This window comes from Heterodontus francisci, chromosome 48, assembly GCF_036365525.1.
Source record: "Heterodontus francisci isolate sHetFra1 chromosome 48, sHetFra1.hap1, whole genome shotgun sequence".
In the NCBI taxonomy this organism is placed as follows: Eukaryota; Metazoa; Chordata; class Chondrichthyes; order Heterodontiformes; family Heterodontidae; genus Heterodontus; species Heterodontus francisci.
Window position 1 is genome coordinate 17,599,189 of NC_090418.1, and position 15,432 is coordinate 17,614,620.

Below are 15,432 nucleotides of genomic sequence, written 5' to 3' on the forward strand. Positions count from 1 at the left end.
CGTGAGCAGTGTGAAGGGGACAGGGTCAGTCTAGTGACCAGTATGAAGGCGACAGTGTCAGTACAGTGAGCAGTGTAAAGGGGACAGGGTCAGTATACTGAGCAGTGTAAAGGGGACAGGGTCAGTATAGTGAGCAGTGTAAAGGGGACAGGGTCAGTATACTGAGCAGTGTGAAGGGGACAGGGTCAGTATACTGAGCAGTGTGAAGGGGACAGGGTCAGTATAGTGAGCAGAGTGAAGGGGACAGGGTCAGTATAGTGAGCAGTGTGAAGGGGACAGGGTCAGTATAGTGAGCAGTGTGAAGGGGACAGGGTCAGTCCAGTGAGCAGTGTGAAAGGGACAGGGTCAGTCCAGTGAGCAGTGTGAAGGGGACAGGGTCAGTATCGTGAGCAGTGTGAAGGGGACAGGGTCACTACAGTGAGCAGCGTGAAGTAGACAGGGTCAGTACATTGAGCAGCGTGAAGGAGACAGGGTCTGTACCTTGAGCAGTGTGAAGGAGACAGGGTCTGTACCTTGAGCAGTGTGAAGGGGACAGGGTTAGTACAGTGAGCAGTGTGAAGGGGACAGGGTCAGTATAATGAGCAGTGTGAAGGGGACAGGGTCAGTACAGTGAGCAGTGTGAAGGGGACAGAGTCAGTACAGTGAGCAGTGTGAAGGGGACAGGGTCAGTACAGTGAGCAGTGTCAAGGAGACAGGGTCAGTACAGTGAGCAGTGTGAAGGAGACAGGGTCAGTACAGTGAGCAGTGTGAAGGAGACAGGGTCAGTACAGTGAGCAGTGTGAAGGAGACAGGGTCAGTACAGTGAGCAGTGTGAAGGAGACAGGGTCATACAGTGAGCAGTGTAAAGGGGACAGGGTCAGTACAGTGAGCAGTGTGAAGGGGACAGGGTCAGTATAGTGAGCAGTGTGAAGGGGACAGGGTCAGTATAGTGAGCAGTATGAAGGGGACAGGTTCATTATCGTGAGCAGTGTGAAGGGGACAGGGTCAGTATATTGAGCAGTGTGATGGGGACAGGGTCAGTATAGTGAGCAGTGTGAAGGGGACAGTTTCAGTATAGTGAGCAGTGTAAAGGGGACAAATTCAGCATCGTGAGCAGTGTAAAGGGGACAGGGTCGGAAAAGTGAGCAGTGTGAAGGGGACAGGGTCAGTATAGTGAGCAGCGTCAAGGGGACAGTGTCACTACAGTGAGCAGTGTGACGTGGACAGGGTCAGTACAGTGAGCAGTGTGACGGGGACAGGGTCAGTACAGTGAGCAGTGTGAAGGGGACAGGGTCAGTACAGTGAGCAGTGTGAAGGGGACAGGGTCAGTACAGTGAGCAGTGTGAAGGGGACAGGGTCAGTAAGTGAGCAGTGTGAAGGGGACAGTGTCAGTACAGTGAGCAGTGTGAAGGGGACAGGGTCAGTACAGTGAGCAGTGTGAAGGGGACAGGGTCAGTACAGTGAGCAGTGTGAAGGGGACAGGGTCAGTACAGTGAGCAGTGTGAAGGGGACAGGGTCAGTACAGTGAGCAGTGTGAAGAGGACAGGGTCAGTACAGTGAGCAGTGTGAAGGAGACAGGGTCAGTACAGTGAGCAGTGTGAAGGAGACAGGGTCAGTACAGTGAGCAGTGTGAAGCGGACAGGGTCAGTACAGTGAGCAGTGTGAAGGGGACAGGGTCAGTATAGTGAGCAGTGTGAAGGGGACAGGGTCAGTATAGTGAGCAGTGTGAAGGGGACAGGGTGAGTATAGTGAGCAGTGTGAAGGGGACAGGGTGAGTATAGTGAGCAGTGTGAAGGGGACAGGGTGAGTACAGTGTGCAGTGTAAAGGGGACAGTGTCAGTATAGTGAGCAGTACAAAGGGGACAGTGTCAGTATAGTGAGCAGTACAAAGGGGACAGTGTCAGTATAGTGAGCAGTGTGAAGGGGACAGGGTCAGTAGAGTGAGCAGTGTGAAGGGGACAGTTTCAGTATAGTGAGCAGTGTAAAGGGGACAGGGTCAGTATAGTGAGCAGAGTGAAGGAGACAGGGTCTGTACCGTGAGCAGTGTGAAGGGGACAGGGTCAGTCCAGTGAGCAGCGTGAAGGGGACAGTGGCAGTATAGTGAGCAGTGTGAAGGGTACAGGGTCAGTATAGTGTGCAGTACGAAGGGGACAGTGTCAGTACAGTGAGCAGTGTGAAGGGGACAGTGTCAGTACAGTGAGCAGTGTGAAGGGGACAGTGTCAGTACAGTGAGCAGTGTGAAGGGGACAGTGTCAGTACAGTGAGCAGTACGAAGGGGACAGTGTCAGTACATTGAGCAGTGTGAAGGGGACAGGTTCAGTATAGTGAGCAGTGTGAAGGGGACAGTTTCAGTATAGTGAGCAGTGTGAAGGGGACAGGGTCAGTACAGTGAGCAGTGTGAAGGAGACAGTGTCAGTATAGTGAGCAGAGTGAAGGGGACAGGGTCAGTCCAGTGAGCAGTGTGAAGGAGACAGGGTCTGTACCGTGAGCAGTGTGAAGGAGACAGGGTCTGTACCGTGAGCAGTGTGAAGGAGACAGGGTCAGTACAGTGAGCAGTGTAAAGGGGACAGGGTCAGTACAGTGAGCAGTGTAAAGGGGACAGGGTCAGTACAGTGAGCAGTGTAAAGGGGACAGGGTCAGTATAGTGAGCAGTATGAAGGGGACAGGTTCATTATCGTCAGCAGTGTGAAGGGGAGTGTCAGTATAGTGAGCAGTGTGAAGGGGACAGGGTCAGTATAGTGAGCAGTGTGAAGGGGACAGGGTCAGTATAGTGAGCATGAAGGGGACAGGTTCATTATCGTGAGCAGTGTGAAGGGGAGTGTCAGTAAAGTGAGCAGTGTGAAGGGGACAGGGTCAGTTTCGTGAGCAGTGTGAAGGGGACAGGGTCAGTCTAGTGACCAGTATGAAGGCGACAGTGTCAGTACAGTGAGCAGTGTAAAGGGGACAGGGTCAGTATACTGAGCAGTGTAAAGGGGACAGGGTCAGCATAGTGAGCAGTGTAAAGGGGACAGGGTCAGTATACTGAGCAGTGTGAAGGGGACAGGGTCAGTATACTGAGCAGTGTGAAGGGGACAGGGTCAGTATACTGAGCAGTGTGAAGGGGACAGGGTCAGTATAGTGAGCAGAGTGAAGGGGACAGGGTCAGTATAGTGAGCAGTGTGAAGGGGACAGGGTCAGTATCGTGAGCAGTGTGAAGGGGACAGGGTCACTACAGTGAGCAGCGTGAAGTAGACAGGGTCAGTACATTGAGCAGTGTGAAGGAGACAGGGTCTGTACCTTGAGCAGTGTGAAGGAGACAGGGTCTGTACCTTGAGCAGTGTGAAGGGGACAGGGTTAGTACAGTGAGCAGTGTGAAGGGGACAGGGTCAGTATAATGAGCAGTGTGAAGGGGACAGGGTCAGTACAGTGAGCAGTGTGAAGGGGACAGGGTCAGTACAGTGAGCAGTGTGAAGGGGACAGGGTCAGTACAGTGAGCAGAGTCAAGGAGACAGGGTCAGTACAGTGAGCAGTGTGAAGGAGACAGGGTCAGTACAGTGAGCAGTGTGAAGGAGACAGGGTCAGTACAGTGAGCAGTGTGAAGGAGACAGGGTCAGTACAGTGAGCAGTGTGAAGGAGACAGGGTCAGTACAGTGAGCAGTGTAAAGGGGACAGGGTCAGTACAGTGAGCAGTGTAAAGGGGACAGGGTCAGTACAGTGAGCAGTGTAAAGGGGACAGTGTCAGTACAGTGAGCAGTGTGACGGGGACAGGGTCAGTAACGTGAGCAGAGTGAAGGGGACAGGGTCAGTATAGTGAGCAGTGTGAAGGGGACAGGGTCAGCACAGTGAGCAGTGTGAAGGGGACAGGGTCAGTACAGTGAGCAGTGTGAAGGGGACAGGGTCAGTACAGTGAGCAGTGTGAAGGGGACAGGGTCAGTACAGTGAGCAGTGTGAAGGGGACAGGGTCAGGACAGTGAGCAGTGTGAAGGGGACAGTGTCAGAAAAGTGAGCACTGTGAAGGAGACAGGGTCAGTATAGTGAGCACTGTGAAAGAGACAGGGTCAGTATAGTGAGCACTGTGAAGGAGACAGGGTCAGGATAGTGAGCACTGTGAAGGAGACAGGGTCAGGATAGTGAGCACTGTGAAGGAGACAGGGTCAGGATAGTGAGCAGTGTGAAGGGGACAGGGTCAGTATAGTGAGCAGTGTGAAGGAGACAGTTTCATTATAGTGAGCAGTGTGAAGGAGACAGGGTCAGTATAGTGAGCAGTGTGAAGGGGACAGGGTCAGTATAGTGAGCAGAGTGAAGGCGACAGGGTCAGTATAGTGAGCAGAGTGAAGGGGACAGGGTCAGTATCGTGAGCAGTGTGAAGGGGACAGTTTCATTATAGTGAGCAGTGTAAAGGGGACAGGGTCAGTATAGTGAGCAGTGTAAAGGGGACAGGGTCAGTATAGTGAGCAGAGTGAAGGGGACAGGGTCAGTATAGTGAGCAGAGTGAAGGGGACAGGGTCAGTATAGTGAGCAGTGTGAAGGGGACAGGGTCAGTATAGTGAGCAGTGTGAAGGGGACAGGGTCAGTACAGTGAGCAGTATGAAAGGGACAGGGTCAGTATAGTGAGCAGTGTGAAGGGGACAGGGTCAGTGTCGTGAGCAGTGTGAAGGGGACAGGGTCACGACAGTGAGCAGCGTGAAGTAGACAGGGTCAGTACATTGAGCAGCGTGAAGGAGACAGGGTCTGTAAATTGAGCAGCGTGAAGGAGACAGGGTCTGTAACTTGAGCAGTGTGAAGGAGACAGGGTCTGTACCTTGAGCAGTGTGAAGGAGACAGGGTTAGTACAGTGAGCAGTGTGAAGGGGACAGGGTCAGTATAATGAGCAGTGTGAAGGGGCCAGGGTCAGTACAGTGAGCAGTGTGAAGGGGACAGGGTCAGTATAGTGAGCAGTGTAAAGGAGACAGGGTCAGTACAGTGAGCAGTGTGAAGGAGACAGGGTCAGTACAGTGAGCAGTGTTAAGGGGACAGGGTCAGTACAGTGAGCAGTGTAAAGGGGACAGGGTCAGAATAGTGAGCAGTGTGAAGGGGACAGGGTCAGTACAGTGAGCAGTGTAAAGGGGACATGGTCAGTACAGTGAGCAGTGTAAAGGAGACAGGGTCAGTACAGTAAGCAGTGTGAAGAGGACAGGGTCAGTACAGTGAGCAGTGTGAAGAGGACAGGGTCAATACAGTGAGCAGTGTGAAGGAGACAGGGTCAGTACAGTGAGCAGTGTGAAGGAGACAGGGTCAGTACAGTGAGCAGTGTGAAGGAGACAGGGTCAGTACAGTGAGCAGTGTGAAGGAGACAGGGTCAGTACAGTGAGCAGTGTAAAGGGGACAGGGTCAGTACAGTGAGCAGTGTAAAGGGGACAGGGTCAGTACAGTGAGCAGTGTAAAGGGGACAGTGTCAGTACAGTGAGCAGTGTGACGGGGACAGGGTCAGTAACGTGAGCAGAGTGAAGGGGACAGGGTCAGTATAGTGAGCAGTGTGAAGGGGACAGGGTCAGCACAGTGAGCAGTGTGAAGGGGACAGGGTCAGTACAGTGAGCAGTGTGAAGGGGACAGGGTCAGTACAGTGAGCAGTGTGAAGGGGACAGGGTCAGTACAGTGAGCAGTGTGAAGGGGACAGGGTCAGGACAGTGAGCAGTGTGAAGGGGACAGTGTCAGAAAAGTGAGCACTGTGAAGGAGACAGGGTCAGTATAGTGAGCACTGTGAAAGAGACAGGGTCAGTATAGTGAGCACTGTGAAGGAGACAGGGTCAGGATAGTGAGCACTGTGAAGGAGACAGGGTCAGGATAGTGAGCACTGTGAAGGAGACAGGGTCAGGATAGTGAGCAGTGTGAAGGGGACAGGGTCAGTATAGTGAGCAGTGTGAAGGAGACAGTTTCATTATAGTGAGCAGTGTGAAGGAGACAGGGTCAGTATAGTGAGCAGTGTGAAGGGGACAGGGTCAGTATAGTGAGCAGAGTGAAGGCGACAGGGTCAGTATAGTGAGCAGAGTGAAGGGGACAGGGTCAGTATCGTGAGCAGTGTGAAGGGGACAGTTTCATTATAGTGAGCAGTGTAAAGGGGACAGGGTCAGTATAGTGAGCAGTGTAAAGGGGACAGGGTCAGTATAGTGAGCAGAGTGAAGGGGACAGGGTCAGTATAGTGAGCAGAGTGAAGGGGACAGGGTCAGTATAGTGAGCAGTGTGAAGGGGACAGGGTCAGTATAGTGAGCAGTGTGAAGGGGACAGGGTCAGTACAGTGAGCAGTATGAAAGGGACAGGGTCAGTATAGTGAGCAGTGTGAAGGGGACAGGGTCAGTGTCGTGAGCAGTGTGAAGGGGACAGGGTCACGACAGTGAGCAGCGTGAAGTAGACAGGGTCAGTACATTGAGCAGCGTGAAGGAGACAGGGTCTGTAAATTGAGCAGCGTGAAGGAGACAGGGTCTGTAACTTGAGCAGTGTGAAGGAGACAGGGTCTGTACCTTGAGCAGTGTGAAGGAGACAGGGTTAGTACAGTGAGCAGTGTGAAGGGGACAGGGTCAGTATAATGAGCAGTGTGAAGGGGCCAGGGTCAGTACAGTGAGCAGTGTGAAGGGGACAGGGTCAGTATAGTGAGCAGTGTAAAGGAGACAGGGTCAGTACAGTGAGCAGTGTGAAGGAGACAGGGTCAGTACAGTGAGCAGTGTTAAGGGGACAGGGTCAGTACAGTGAGCAGTGTAAAGGGGACAGGGTCAGAATAGTGAGCAGTGTAAAGGAGACAGGGTCAGTACAGTAAGCAGTGTGAAGAGGACAGGGTCAGTACAGTGAGCAGTGTGAAGAGGACAGGGTCAATACAGTGAGCAGTGTGAAGGGGACAGTTTCAGTATAGTGAGCAGTGTGAAGGGGACAGGGTCAGTACAGTGAGCAGTGTGAAGGAGACAGTGTCAGTATAGTGAGCAGAGTGAAGGGGACAGGGTCAGTCCAGTGAGCAGTGTGAAGGAGACAGGGTCTGTACCGTGAGCAGTGTGAAGGGGACAGGGTCAGTCCAGTGAGCAGCGTGAAGGAGACAGGGTCTGTACCGTGAGCAGTGTGAAGGAGACAGGGTCAGTACAGTGAGCAGTGTAAAGGGGACAGGGTCAGTATAGTGAGCAGTGTAAAGGGGACAGGGTCAGTACAGTGAGCAGTATGAAAGGGACAGGGTCATAAAAGTGAGCAGTGTGAAGGGGACAGGGTCAGTACAGTGAGCAGTGTGAAAGGGACAGGGTCAGTACAGTGAGCAGTGTGAAGGGGACAGGGTCAGTACAGTGAGCAGTGTGAAGAGGACAGGGTCAGCACAGTGAGCAGTGTGAAGAGGACAGGGTCAGTACAGTGAGCAGTGTGAAGGGGACAGGGTCAGTATAGTGAGCAGTGTAAAGGGGACAGGGTCAGTATAGTGAGCAGTGTGAAGGGGACAGGGTCAGTATAGTGAGCAGTGTGAAGGGGACAGGGTCAGTATAGTGAGCAGTGTGAAGGGGACAGGGTCAGTATAGTGAGCAGTGTGAAGGGGACAGGGTCAGTATAGTGAGCAGTGTGAAGGGGACAGGGTCAGTATAGTGAGCACTGTGAAGGAGACAGGGTCAGTATCGTGAGCAACGTGAAGGGGACAGGGTCAGGATAGTGAGCAGTGTGAAGGGGACAGGGTCAGTATAGTGAGCAGTGTGAAGGGGACAGTTTCATTATAGTGAGCAGAGTGAAGGGGACAGGGTCAGTATAGTGAGCAGTGTGAAGCGGACAGGGTCAGTATAGTGAGCAGTGTGAAGGGGACAGGGTCAGTATAGTGAGCAGTGTGAAGGGGACAGGGTCAGTATAGTGAGCAGTGTGAAGGGGACAGGGTCAGTATAGTGAGCAATGTGAAGGGGACAGGGTCAGTATAGTGAGCAGTGTGAAGGGGACAGGGTCAGTATAGTGAGCAGTGTGAAGGGGACAGGGTCAGTATAGTGAGCAGTGTGAAGGGGACAGGGTCAGTATAGTGAGCAGTGTGAAGGTGACAGGGTCAGTATAGTGAGCAGTGTGAAGGTGACAGGGTCAGTATAGTGAGCAGTGTGAAGGTGACAGGGTCAATATAGTGAGCAGTGTGAAGGGGGCAGTGTCAGTATAGTGAGCAGTACGAAGGGGACAGTGTCAGTATAGTGAGCAGTGTGAAGGGGAGTGTCAGTATAGTGAGCAGTGTGAAGGGGACAGGGTCAGTTTCGTGAGCAGTGTGAAGGGGACAGGGTCAGTCTAGTGACCAGTATGAAGGCGACAGTGTCAGTACAGTGAGCAGTGTAAAGGGGACAGGGTCAGTATACTGAGCAGTGTGAAGGGGACAGGGTCAGTATCGTGAGCAGTGTGAAGGGGAGAAAAAGTCAGTATAGTGAGCAGTACGAAGGGGACAGTATCAGTATAGTGAGCAGTATGAAGGGGACAGTGTCAGTACAGTGAGCAGTATGAAGGGGACAGTGTCAGTATCGTGAGCAGTATGAAGGGGACAGTGTCAGTATAGTGAGCAGTCCGAAGGGGACAGTGTCAGTATAGTGAGCAGTCCGAAGGGGACAGTGTCAGTACAGTGAGCAGTGTGAAGAGGACAGGGTCAGCACAGTGAGCAGTGTGAAGAGGACAGGGTCAGTACAGTGAGCAGTGTGAAGGGGACAGGGTCAGTATAGTGAGCAGTGTAAAGGGGACAGGGTCAGTATAGTGAGCAGTGTGAAGGGGACAGGGTCAGTATAGTGAGCAGTGTGAAGGGGACAGGGTCAGTATAGTGAGCAGTGTGAAGGGGACAGGGTCAGTATAGTGAGCAGTGTGAAGGGGACAGGGTCAGTATAGTGAGCAGTGTGAAGGGGACAGGGTCAGTATAGTGAGCACTGTGAAGGAGACAGGGTCAGTATCGTGAGCAACGTGAAGGGGACAGGGTCAGGATAGTGAGCAGTGTGAAGGGGACAGGGTCAGTATAGTGAGCAGTGTGAAGGGGACAGTTTCATTATAGTGAGCAGAGTGAAGGGGACAGGGTCAGTATAGTGAGCAGTGTGAAGCGGACAGGGTCAGTATAGTGAGCAGTGTGAAGGGGACAGGGTCAGTATAGTGAGCAGTGTGAAGGGGACAGGGTCAGTATAGTGAGCAGTGTGAAGGGGACAGGGTCAGTATAGTGAGCAATGTGAAGGGGACAGGGTCAGTATAGTGAGCAGTGTGAAGGGGACAGGGTCAGTATAGTGAGCAGTGTGAAGGGGACAGGGTCAGTATAGTGAGCAGTGTGAAGGGGACAGGGTCAGTATAGTGAGCAGTGTGAAGGTGACAGGGTCAGTATAGTGAGCAGTGTGAAGGTGACAGGGTCAATATAGTGAGCAGTGTGAAGGGGGCAGTGTCAGTATAGTGAGCAGTACGAAGGGGACAGTGTCAGTATAGTGAGCAGTGTGAAGGGGAGTGTCAGTATAGTGAGCAGTGTGAAGGGGACAGGGTCAGTTTCGTGAGCAGTGTGAAGGGGACAGGGTCAGTCTAGTGACCAGTATGAAGGCGACAGTGTCAGTACAGTGAGCAGTGTAAAGGGGACAGGGTCAGTATACTGAGCAGTGTGAAGGGGACAGGGTCAGTATCGTGAGCAGTGTGAAGGGGAGAAAAAGTCAGTATAGTGAGCAGTACGAAGGGGACAGTATCAGTATAGTGAGCAGTATGAAGGGGACAGTGTCAGTACAGTGAGCAGTATGAAGGGGACAGTGTCAGTATCGTGAGCAGTATGAAGGGGACAGTGTCAGTATAGTGAGCAGTCCGAAGGGGACAGTGTCAGTATAGTGAGCAGTCCGAAGGGGACAGTGTCAGTATAGTGAGCAGTACGAAGGGGCAGGGTCAGTATGGTGAGCAGTGTGAAGGGGACAGGGTCAGTATAGTGAGCAGTGTGAAGGGGACAGGGTCAGTATAGTGAGCAGTGTGAAGGGGACAGGGTCAGTATAGTGAGCAGTGTGAAGGCGACACTGTCAGTACAGTGAGCAGTGTGAAGGGGACAGGGTCAGTATAGTGAGCAGTGTGAAGGCGACACTGTCAGTATAGTGAGCAGTGTAAAGGGGAGGAAAGGTCAGTATCGTGAGCAGTGTGAAGGGGAGAAAAAGTCAGTATAGTGAGCAGTCCGAAGGGGACAGTATCAGTATAGTGAGCAGTATGAAGGGGACAGTGTCAGTACAGTGAGCAGTATGAAGGGGACAGTGTCAGTACAGTGAGCAGTATGAAGGGGACAGTGTCAGTATCGTGAGCAGTGTGAAGGGGTCAGTACAGTGAGCAGTGTGAAGGGCCAGGGTCAGTATCGTGAGCAGTATGAAGGGGACAGGGTCAGTATAGTGAGCAGTACGAAGGGGACAGTGTCAGTATAGTGAGCAGTACGAAGGGGACAGTGTCATTATAGTGAGCAGTACGAAGGGGACAGGGTCAGTATGGTGAGCAGTGTGAAGGGGACAGGGTCAGTATAGTGAGCAGTATGAAGGGGATAGGGTCAGTATGGTGAGCAGTGTAAAGGGGACAGGGTCAGTATAGTGAGCCGTGTAAAGGGGAAGAAAGGTCAGTATAGTGAGCAGTGTGAAGGGGAGAAAAAGTCAGTATAGTGAGCAGTACCAAGGGGACAGTGTCAGTATAGTGAGCAGTATGAAGGCGACAGTGTCAGTCTAGTGAGCAGTGTAAAGGGGACAGGGTCAGTATAGTGAGCAGTGTAAAGGGGACAGGGTCAGTATAGTGAGCAGTGTAAAGGGGACAGGGTCAGTATAGTGAGCAGTGTAAAGGGGACAGGGTCAGTATAGTGAGCAGTGTAAAGGGGACAGGGTCAGTATAGTGAGCAGTGTAAAGGGGACAGGGTCAGTATAGTGAGCAGTGTAAAGGGGACAGGGTCAGTATAGTGAGCAGTGTAAAGGGGACAGGGTCAGTATAGTGAGCAGTGTAAAGGGGACAGGGTCAGTATAGTGAGCAGTGTAAAGGGGACAGGGTCAGTATAGTGAGCAGTGTGAAGGGGACAGGGTCAGTATAGTGAGCAGTGTGAAGGGGACAGGGTCAGTATAGTGAGCAGTGTGAAGGGGACAGGGTCAGTATAGTGAGCAGTGTGAAGGGGACAGGGTCAGTATAGTGATCAGTGTGAAGGGGACAGGGTCAGTATAGTGAGCAGTGTGAAGGGGACAGGGTCAGTATAGTGAGCAGTGTGAAGGGGACAGGGTCAGTATAGTGAGCAGTGTGAAGGTGACAGGGTCAGTATAGTGAGCAGTGTGAAGGGGGCAGGGTCAGTATAGTGAGCAGTACGAAGGGGACAGTGTCAGTATAGTGAGCAGTGTGAAGGGGAGTGTCAGTATAGTGAGCAGTGTGAAGGGGACAGGGTCAGTATAGTGAGCAGTGTGAAGGGGACAGGGTCAGTATAGTGAGCAGTGTGAAGGGGACAGGGTCAGTATAGTGAGCAGTGTGAAGGGGACAGGGTCAGTATAGTGAGCAGTGTGAAGGGGACAGGGTCAGTATAGTGAGCAGTGTGAAGGGGACAGGGTCAGTATAGTGAGCAGTGTGAAGGGGACAGGGTCAGTATAGTGAGCAGTGTGAAGGGGACAGGGTCAGTATAGTGAGCAGTGTGAAGGGGACAGGGTCAGTATAGTGAGCAGTGTGAAGGGGACAGGGTCAGTACAGTGAGCAGTGTGAAGGAGACAGGGTCAGTCTAGTGAGCAGTGTAAAGGGGACAGGGTCAGTATAGTGAGCAGTGTGAAGGGGACAGGGTCAGTATAGTGAGCAGTGTGAAGGGGACAGGGTCAGTATAGTGAGCGGTGTGAAGGGGAGGAAAGGTCAGTATAGTGAGCAGTGTGAAGGGGAGGGTCAGTAGCAGCCCAGGGTACCACTGCTCACAGCCCATGTCCTTCTCTTTGCTCACAGCCTGCACCAGTTTGACTGCAGTCAGATGTCACCGATGATCCTACTGCAGTGAGTCTGAGAGGATCCCAGTGCTCTGATATACATTAATGAGTTGGGCTTGTGGTTAAAGGGCACAATTTTGAAATTTGCATGTAACACAAAACTTGGGAATGTAGTAAAAAAAAAAGCATGGAAGATCCGAAGTGTCTTCAAGTGGGACAGAGACAGCCTGATGGATGGATAGATGAAAGATAACGCAGAATAGTGTATTGTGGTTGGAAGATTGAGGAGAGGCAATACATGCTACAGTTTTAAAGACACCTGGTGCATTTGCTTCCCAATCTTGGAAGGTAGCAGGACAGGTTAACCACACAGTTCATAAAGCAAATGGGATCCTGGGCTTTATAAAGAGAGGCTCAGAGTACCAACGCAAGGGAGTTTGGCTAAACCAATACAAAATAATAGTTTGGCCCCAGCTGGTGTATTGTGTCCAATTCTGGGCACCACACTTTACGAAGGGTGTGAATGATTTTGAAGAAGGTGCAGAAAAGATTTACTAGAATGGTTTCAGGAATGGGGGATGAGTTGTGGGGGTAGACTGGAGAATCTGGGGTTATTCTTTCAACAGCAGAGAAGGCTAAGAGGAGATCTGATAGTGGTGTTTAAAATCAGGAAGGATTTGGATCCTGCAAATCTCGAGGAACTGTTTTGCGGTGGCTGAAGGGTCGATAGAGGGCACAGATGGAAGGCGAGTCTCAGAAGAACCAGAGGCAACACAAGGAAAGACTTCTTATGCAGTGATCCAGATATGGAATATATGGCCTGATTGTGGGCGGGGAGGTGGAGACAGATCCTTCAACAGGAAACGGGACAAATATCTGAAGGAGAAGAAAACTGCAGGGATATGGAGAAAGAGCAGGGCAGTGGGGCTAGTTATGATTGCTCTTCACACGATGGGCTGAATGGCCACTTCTGCTGTTCGATAACAACATTTAACGATTCTCAATGAGCTTGGAAACATTCGAGGAGCGTAAGCCACAGTGCCAGCCAAAGCTGCTCCCCCCCCTCCCCCCCAGCGACAGGCACTGGGTGAGGCCAGTGGCTGGGTAATGGTCCCGGTTTGAAATACCCAGTGATGCCAGAGGAGAACCCCAGGCACTCTGCAGACACTGCCCCCTGCACTGCCTTTCTGATCTCACGGCAAAGATCCTGAGGCCTGGCTGTGCCCATACTCCCACGCGCCAAAACCTACCACTGCCCCCTTCCGTTGCCCCAGTCCCAGCTCCCATCTTTCCTTCCCAGACACTTTGCAGCAAACCAGAGTTGTCAGGGGCCAGGCCCAGCTGAGCTTGAAGATCTTGGCTGCTTGCCCTGAGCCCCTTTGACCACCCCCCCCAACCCAGCCACTTGTACATTAATACAGCTCACGAGATTGAGGTCAGGGCCCAGTACAACGCTGGTGACTGATTCCACTGAAGTTCCAGTCCCTCAGCTCAGCCCTGTGCTGTGGTGGCAGCTATGGTTCTGTCCACCCGTTCGTGGTCAGTCCGTGGACCGTTCTGGGAATGTGAAAGTCGATCAGTGTGCAAGGTGGGTCAACTCTCTTCCTCAGAGAGTCTTCCACAGCTCGGGTGGCTCCTAGTAAGGGCTGCCGACACCGCCTGCACTCCCCCTCTCACCTCGCTGCATCTTTTTGTCAATGAGTTTCTCCAGCTCCAAACCCTGCTGATTGGTTGGTTCATTTTTCAACATCGTACGGATAAACTTCAGAGCTTTCTCGTACTCCTGTAAAACAGATCACAGCCAATCACAGCAGCACTCTCACTCCTGTAAAACAAATCACAGCAGCATTCGCACTCCTGTAAAACAGATCACAGCCAATCACAGCAGCACTCACTCCTGTAAAACAGATCGCAGCCAATCACAGCAGCACACTCACTCCTGTAAAACAGATCGCAGCCAATCACAGCAGCACTCTCACTCCTGTAAAACAGATCGCAGCCAATCACAGCAGCACTCTCACTCCTGTAAAACAGATTGCAGCCAATCACAGCAGCACTCTCACTCCTGTAAAACAGATCGCAGCCAATCACAGCAGCACACTCACTCCTGTAAAACAGATCGCAGCCAATCACAGCAGCACTCTCACTCCTGTAAAACAGATCGCAGCCAATCACAGCAGCACTCTCACTCCTGTAAAACAGATCGCAGCCAATCACAGCAGCACTCTCACTCCTGTAAAACAGATTGCAGCCAATCACAGCAGCACTCTCACTCCTGTAAAACAGATCACAGCCAATCACAGCAGCATTCTCACTCCTGTAAACCAGATCACAGCCAATCACAGCAGCACACTCACTCCTGTAAAACAAATCACAGCAGCATTCGCACTCCTGTAAAACAGATCACAGCCAATCACAGCAGCACTCTCACTCCTGTAAAACAGATCGCAGCCAATCACAGCAGCACTCTCACTCCTGTAAAACAGATCGCAGCCAATCACAGCAGCACTCTCACTCCTGTAAAACAGATCGCAGCCAATCACAGCAGCACTCTCACTCCTGTAAAACAGATCGCAGCCAATCACAGCTGCACACTCACTCCTGTAAAACAGATCGCAGCCAATCACAGCAGCACACTCACTCCTGTAAAACAGATCGCAGCCAATCACAGCAGCACACTCACTCCTGTAAAACAGATCGCAGCCAATCACAGCAGCACTCTCACTCCTGTAAAACAGATCACAGCCAATCACAGCAGCATTCTCACTCCTGTAAAACAGATCACAGCCAATCACAGCAACACTCACTCCTGTAAAACAGATCGCAGCCACACACTCACTCCTGTAAAACAGATCGCAGCCAATCACAGCAGCACTCACTCCTGTAAAACAGATCGCAGCCAATCACAGCAGCACACTCACTCCTGTAAAACAGATCGCAGCCAATCACAGCAGCACTCTCACTCCTGTAAAACAGATCGCAGCCAATCACAGCAGCACTCTCACTCCTGTAAAACAGATCGCAGCCAATCACAGCAGCACACTCACTCCTGTAAAACAGATCGCAGCCAATCACAGCAGCACACTCACTCCTGTAAAGCAGATCACAGCCAATTGGCGACGGGGGGGGGGGGGGAGGGGGAGAGAGGGGGGGGGAGGAGGGGGAAGAGGGGGGGGGGAGGAGGGGGAAGAGGGGGGGGGGAGGAGGGGGAAGAGGGGGGGGGGGAGGAGGGGGAAGAGGGGGGGGGAGGAGGGGGAAGAGGGGGGGGGGAGGAGGGGGAAGAGGGGGGGGGGAGGAGGGGGAAGAGGGGGGGGGGAGGAGGGGGAAGAGGGCGGGGGGGGAGGAGGGGGAAGAGGGCGGGGGGGAGGAGGGGAAGAGGGCGGGGGGGGAGGGGGAAGAGGGCGGGGGGGGGAGGGGGAAGAGGGCGGGGGGGAGGGGGAAGAGGGCGGGGGGGAGGGGGAAGAGGGCGGGGGGGGGAGGGGGAAGAGGGCGGGGGGGGAGGGGGAAGAGGGCGGGGGGGAGGGGGAAGAGGGCGGGGGGGGAGGGGGAAGAGGGCGGGGGGGGAGGGGGAAGAGGGCGGGGGGGGAGGGGGAAGAGGGCGGGA

At 52.8% G+C, this 15,432-nt stretch overlaps 1 long non-coding RNA gene across 1 annotated transcript in view; it reads right to left on the bottom strand.

The window, feature by feature from the left end:
- The window catches only part of LOC137357297 (uncharacterized), a 36,312-nt gene extending 22,704 nt beyond the window's left edge, over positions 1 to 13,608 (bottom strand). Inside the window, exon 1 of the long non-coding RNA XR_010971172.1 lies at positions 13,506 to 13,608. This is a non-coding gene — a long non-coding RNA (uncharacterized lncRNA). The remainder of the gene's footprint in view (positions 1 to 13,505) is intronic.
- Between the last annotated feature and the right edge of the window lie 1,824 nt (positions 13,609 to 15,432).